The sequence below is a fragment of the Lactuca saligna genome, chromosome 3 (assembly GCF_052625555.1).
Source record: "Lactuca saligna cultivar CGN05327 chromosome 3, ASM5262555v1, whole genome shotgun sequence".
Classification (NCBI taxonomy): Eukaryota; Viridiplantae; Streptophyta; class Magnoliopsida; order Asterales; family Asteraceae; genus Lactuca; species Lactuca saligna.
This window is the reverse complement of record NC_136419.1, coordinates 195,349,429-195,357,183: the sequence shown is the minus strand read 5'-3', so window position 1 is coordinate 195,357,183 and position 7,755 is coordinate 195,349,429.

Sequence of the window (7,755 nt, the reverse complement as noted above, 5' to 3'; positions counted from 1 at the left end):
ACACAAACACATATATATAATAGCTAATATGGTTCGGTTAATATGATCTACATCTACATTATAGAAGAAAGTATTCGTATTCTTATTCATGAGCTTGAAAACAATAGCACGACACAATTGAAACCCCAACTATGAGTTGTTATATATAAACAAAGTACAAACATAAACCCTAACTAGAACATGGTTGGGTCTAGCTAACGACCTTCAACCGCACACAACAAACACTTATCATGTTGTTATTTGGTGTTGGGTTTCTTCACTTTGCTCGGGGCGGGTCGATATTCATTCGGGTCGATAATTCTCAAATCACATTTAGTAATCTCTATCTTGACTTGAGTATGCTCCATAATCCAGAAACCCAGAACTCTCGCTTCCTCCAGCTATTTTGCCCCGAAGGGACTTACTCATGGGTTTTGGAAAGCTAAAAATGATCATTTTTTATTTATAAAATAAATTTAAGTGACAACAAAAAATATTAAAAATGACTATTATTTTAGACCATTTTAACAAAACCACCAAGGATCCATTTACATTATATTAGAAATATTATGATAACCATATAATGTTAAGAATACAATCTTTGAAGACTTTGATCCCACTTGAATTTGGAGAGTTGATGAAGATGGAAAAAACTCAAGAAAGAGTTTCTCTATAATGTATCCACCAACAAGTATATGTCATCAAGAATGATAGTTCTCATCTTGCACGAAATACTTCTTAAGCCTTTGAGCACTTATCACAATTAAGCCTTAAAGGAGAAACATTTCTAAAGCACCAAACTCATCAAAACACTTCAAAAAGATAGGAACAAAAAAGAGGAAAAAAGCTCTCGGCCCTAGCAAGAGAAGAAGAGAAAAATAACAACTTTTGTGAGCTTTATCTTTCCTTTAAATACTTCCACACTAGATCTCAATCTCATGCTCTTACACAAGTCAAAGGTATGGTAAGTTAGAAGCATGGTGTGTGTAAGACTAATACCAACAAGCAACCCTTTACATGTGGATGAGCGAATATGTAACGTCTGGTTCTTAGTATGTATTTAATTCATAATTATTCATTTTTGTATAGAAACTTGTAAGTCCCCAAATCTGCTTGTGTATCAATCAGATCCAATTGATGGTGTGGAATCCCAATCAATTGGATGATGTCAAATCAAAATAGAAGAGAAGGAGAAAAAGAAGAATATGAATCTATGATGTATTAATGAAATGATTGATGCTCCATACACATAGTTCACACACACTCTTCTCTCTTGTTTCTCTCACACCTTAAAATACACACACTTAAGCTCCTTGGCTATGTCCCTCACATGCACTCCTCACCCTATATATATATATATATATATATATATATATATATATATATATATATATATATATATATATATATATATATATATATATATATATATATATATATATAGACACACACACACACCTAAGGCCAAGCCCAAAATATAAATAATCCAATGCTAGAATGAAAACACGTGGGTTTTCGGTCCAAGCTACAATTAATCCTATATTATTTTTGGGCCCAAATAATTAAAACAATAAATGCTTAGAAAAGCAAAGTATAAACCATATTTTTGACCCAACAATCTCCCCCATTGGTTTATAACTTTCTTTTCTAATTGACCCAACAAGCTCCCCCTAAAAAGTAGCTGACTTTTCTTGTTAATCTTCAGTTGGAGATTGGCTTCAGCGTTTATCTTCGATTTCTTCACAACATCAAGATGAACATATGAATCTTCCATGAATGACTTCATCTTGAGCAGTTGGACATTTCTTCAAGATTTGACTCTAAACGCACATTGGGTGAGGAGGTTTGATGAAAAGATTCTTGAAAGATAGCACTTTCAGCTTGAGAATCTTCAGAGAGAACAACGGAGAGAAATAATCTTCTAGATCACTTCAGCAGGTACAAGATAGCAACAGGCTGATTGAGGAGGCTTCAATGCAACTGTGACATCCCCAATTTCTCGGCCAGAAAAGACCGATTTGTTTATGCTTTGTTTTATAAAATCAGAGTAATCTTTTAAAGAAAACGATTGCGGAATTTGTTCCCAAAACAAGATATGATAATAACTTATCAAAACATTTGTCGAAGAGAATGTATTTTCATTTAATAATAAAACCTCGGGATGTCATGTTCCGATACAGACATATAAGCATAAATAGAACTTACATTTAATTACACAATTGATTTATATCTCCTTTAAATCTCTCTGTGAAATATGTCTTCGTATTAATACATGTGATACAAAGAAAACTGAGTGGGTCAGGCTTGGGAGCCTGGTGAGCATATAGGGTTTTCATCCCACAATGTTATATCATATATTTATAAATATAGAACATTCAAACTTGTACAATTTCACCATATAAAGGCAACTCTTATCCCACCCCCATCGATCCTCACAACGACACGATCTAAACTCTCGTATCTAAAATTTTCCTCTTTACCTGATCCCTACTCACGGATCTAAAACTATTATCTTCACCCGATCCATACTCACGGATCTAAAACTAACCTTTTCACCTCATCCATACTCACGGATCTAAAACTAACCTTTTCCCCTGATCCATACCCACGGATCTAAAACTAACATCCTGATCTGATCCATACTCCCGGATCAATAATTGTACCCAATCCATACTCCCAGAATAAGGATAATTAACTATACCTTAACCTGATATGATCCATACTCCCGGATCAATAACTGTGCCCAATCCATACTCCCGGACTAGGGACAATTAACTATACCTTAATCCTGATCTGATCTATACTCCCGGATCAATAACTGTACCTAATCCATACTCCTGGACTAGGGACAATGAACTTAGTCTTAATCCATACTCCCGGACTAATAACAAGTTTTATCTCTTTACCTGATCCATACTCCCGGATCTAAAATTTACCTCTTGGTCTAATCCATACTCCCGGATCTAAAACTAGCCTCTTGATCTCATTATCCAACTCATCCTTTTATCACACACCAACTATCTCATCTACCCATGTTCTACCCAACATATTTGTAGATATAAATATATATTTTTATACATAGTTTAAAACCTGTATAGCTTTCTCATTCAATACCTATTCCACATAACAGATGAGGCATACCCACATAACACGTATTTCGTAGAGAATAAATCAGATCTATGAGATAGAAGAAAGTGAATATACATTCACGCATATAACAACAAAATATACACATAACACGTATTTTATATTAAATACTTGATAATTATGCGTTAGAAAAAAGTAACCACAGACTCACTTGATTAGAAGATGATCGGACAGCACTACGACTTGTAGAAGTAGTATTCTTCGGCAGATCTGGAAGATCTTTACAAAAACCGGACTCCTCGCGGGCAGAGCTTCGGCTCGGGAATCGCACTTCTCGGGATCTTCAGGGCTCGGGAATGATACCGGGGCTTCGGGATATTTCTTGCACGAAAAACGATGCAAAACCGGAGAGAGAAGGGAGAAAAATAGCAAAGGAACTCGGCAGCCTCGCATCCTATTTATATGAGGCTGGAGCCTCCCAGTACGCGGGGCGTACTGCTCCGAAGTCGTCATGGCGTTCGTCATCCGAAGTGTCGACACTTCTCGGCGTACGCAGGGCGTACACGAGTACGCGGGGCGTACCTCGGATCAGATCAGCGACTCCCCTTCGGATAAGGCCGAAATTAAAGATTAAATTTAAATACAAATTATTTAATAAACTTCGGAAATTCATATCTTTTTCATACAAACTCCGTTTTCGACGCTCTTTATATCCAAACGAAGGTGAGACTACGCTCTACAACTTTCGTTTAGACTCTGTCGGCTAATTTTGACTTTATTTTTATTATTTATTTTTAGTAGGCCGGGACAGAAAATTTCGTTATAAATTCATAACTTCATTATCCGACGTCTGTTTTCGCCTATCTTTTTATCGTTTTACTCCTATTAACGAGACCTTCGATTCTCATTTAAATTGTTTCGACTAAAAACCGCTCGATCTCAAATCGAGTATTCGGGCTGCATACCGCTAAGTCGAAACTTAGAAAAATCATAACTTCCTCATACGAAGTCAGATTTGGATGTTCTTTTTATGCACGCTCATGGTTTAACATATTCTATGACTTTCATTTAGATCTCTAAGGCTAAATATCGCTCTAACGTAAATTCACTTTTTACGTCGCGCTGTGTCGTGTCGGTTCTGTCGCGAAACTTCGAAAGGTCATAACTTCTTCGTTATAACTCGGATTTCGGCGTTCTTTATATGCACGGAAACCTTGTAACATATACTATAACTTAATTAAGATTATTCCTTCAAGATAATCTTCCATAAAAAACTCATTTTTTTGACGCTTAACGTCTCTAATTGACTAGCCCGGATCTACGGGCGTTACAATTATCTCCCCCTTAGGATGATTACGTCCCGGAATCATCAACGAAATAGGACTTGCATAATGATTCCACACGTTTTTTACTCATCCTAGGTAATAACCGTAACTTCTATGTTTCCTCGAAAGAGTATTTAACTCTATGGCTTTCTTGATCGCAAAAGATGCCCAATCTTGCATCTGCTTATCGTACTATGTTGTACTTTCAATCGTAATCTTCAAGTTACCAAATAAGTCCTTATTGTGGACTCCTTCTTTTTCTCAGGATAATTACTTTCATTTATCTATTGTAACAAATCGATGGGTCGTGCTCTATTGACCTCTCATCGCACGATGCGACGCTTAGACTCGATCTTTAATGAAGTTAAATTCCAGGATGGAATATACCTTTCTTCATATTCTAATGTGATATAATCCTATTTCAGCATGTAGCATTTCTACCTGCAAACTTCTTTTAACAATAAGCGTGACACTATCAATCGCATTAACTTCAACTTTCTGACTTAAGTCAGATGTTACATCAAACTTGGTCCTCTAGACCATGTAACATTCTCCTTGTAGTCGAACTCAAATTTAAACATGACCACTAGGGTCGGAACAAGAACCATCTTACTAGTCATTACCGAAACAATGGTAATGACATACCAGAATAAAGTGGAATCAATTACTAGCTTCTTGGTAACCTTGTGACTTTCCCTGATCCAAGTGCGAGTCCTGTGCTTCCGGTAGTATATGCATCTACTATCTTTCATCCCTACTCATACTCGTCCCAAGTATTGTCCCGCAGTCGACCAAGTCACCATACAAGAAAATCACAAAACAGTTTAACACATACGAATGTGTCCAAGTAATCATAAACAATTTCCCTAGACTCTACTAGGACTTCTTCATTGCTCAATCTTCAATCATCAACTCTACTTCAACTCGATTAGTGACGAAAATATCAGACGATGAGACAACTTCAAGAATTTCACCAATCGTTCCATCATCCTGCCAATCGAAGGTGTACTTTAGACGTACCGTACTCCTCTAAACGTACTTTTATTTCATAATACATACTCTAAAGGCAAGATACCACTCTTACGATATCTTCTGATAGGTGTCATCCACTATCATAAGCCTTCTTCATTTCCTCCATTTACTCAATTGCTCTACGAGTCTTCACCATGATCCCTTGTACATCCAAGCAGACATTCGGTGTACCAAGCGAGAATTTTAAGATAAGAAAGCTTTAATTACGATAAACGTATAAATCTCCTTATCACCCCGAAACGTTTACATGCTAGTTCTAATATCGTAGCCATACGCTTAGAATCCTAAACACATAAGGTTTCCAGATCCGGTCGGCAACAGACCATAGATCCGAACAAATAATATCATCAATATAGCTATCACACAAAACATTTAGCACATAAAAGCTTTTTAGGCATCATTCCTAAGACAAACTAGTGCTTTTGTCAATTTAGGTGTACTACCTAACATATTTTAGACACACTCCTCACAATCATTACTTAGCATTCTAAGTTTAAGTCTAGAAATTTCCTACAAATTCCTAGTTCGCTTAAATTAATGATCTGATATCAACTGTGACATCCCCAATTTCTCGGCCAGAAAAGACCGATTTGTTTATGCTTTGTTTTATAAAATCAGAGTAATCTTTTAAAGAAAACGATTGCGGAATTTGTTCCCAAAACAAGATATGATAATAACTTATCAAAACATTTGTCGAAGAGAATGTATTTTCATTTAATAATAAAACCTCGGGATGTCATGTTCCGATACAGACATATAAGCATAAATAGAACTTACATTTAATTACACAATTGATTTATATCTCCTTTAAATCTCTCTGTGAAATATGTCTTCGTATTAATACATGTGATACAAAGAAAACTGAGTGGGTCAGGCTTGGGAGCCTGGTGAGCATATAGGGTTTTCATCCCACAATGTTATATCATATATTTATAAATATAGAACATTCAAACTTGTACAATTTCACCATATAAAGGCAACTCTTATCCCACCCCCATCGATCCTCACAACGACACGATCTAAACTCTCGTATCTAAAATTTTCCTCTTTACCTGATCCCTACTCACGGATCTAAAACTATTATCTTCACCCGATCCATACTCACGGATCTAAAACTAACCTTTTCACCTCATCCATACTCACGGATCTAAAACTAACCTTTTCCCCTGATCCATACCCACGGATCTAAAACTAACATCCTGATCTGATCCATACTCCCGGATCAATAATTGTACCCAATCCGTACTCCCGGAATAAGGATAATTAACTATACCTTAACCTGATATGATCCATACTCCCGGATCAATAACTGTGCCCAATCCATACTCCCGGACTAGGGACAATTAACTATACCTTAATCCTGATCTGATCTATACTCCCGGATCAATAACTGTACCTAATCCATACTCCTGGACTAGGGACAATGAACTTAGTCTTAATCCATACTCCCGGACTAATAACAAGTTTTATCTCTTTACCTGATCCATACTCCCGGATCTAAAATTTACCTCTTGGTCTAATCCATACTCCCGGATCTAAAACTAGCCTCTTGATCTCATTATCCAACTCATCCTTTTATCACACACCAACTATCTCATCTACCCATGTTCTACCCAACATATTTGTAGATATAAATATATATTTTTATACATAGTTTAAAACCTGTATAGCTTTCTCATTCAATACCTATTCCACATAACAGATGAGGCATACCCACATAACACGTATTTCATAGAGAATAAATCAGATCTATGAGATAGAAGAAAGTGAATATACATTCACGCATATAACAACAAAATATACACATAACACGTATTTTATATTAAATACTTGATAATTATGCGTTAGAAAAAAGTAACCACAGACTCACTTGATTAGAAGATGATCGGACAGCACTACGACTTGTAGAAGTAGTATTCTTCGGCAGATCTGGAAGATCTTTACAAAAACCGGACTCCTCGCGGGCAGAGCTTCGGCTCGGGAATCGCACTTCTCGGGATCTTCGGGGCTCGGGAATGATACCGGGGCTTCGGGATATTTCTTGCACGAAAAACGATGCAAAAGCGGAGAGAGAAGGGAGAAAAATAGCAAAGGAACTCGGCAGCCTCGCATCCTATTTATAGGAGGCTGGAGCCTCCCAGTACGCGGGGCGTACTGCTCCGAAGTCGTCATGGCGTTCGTCATCCGAAGTGTCGACACTTCTCGGCGTACGCAGGGAATACACAAGTACGCGGGGCGTACCTCGGATCAGATCAGTGACTCCCCTTCGGATAAGGCCGGAATTAAAGATTAAATTTAAATACAAATTATTTAATAAACTTCGGAAATTCAT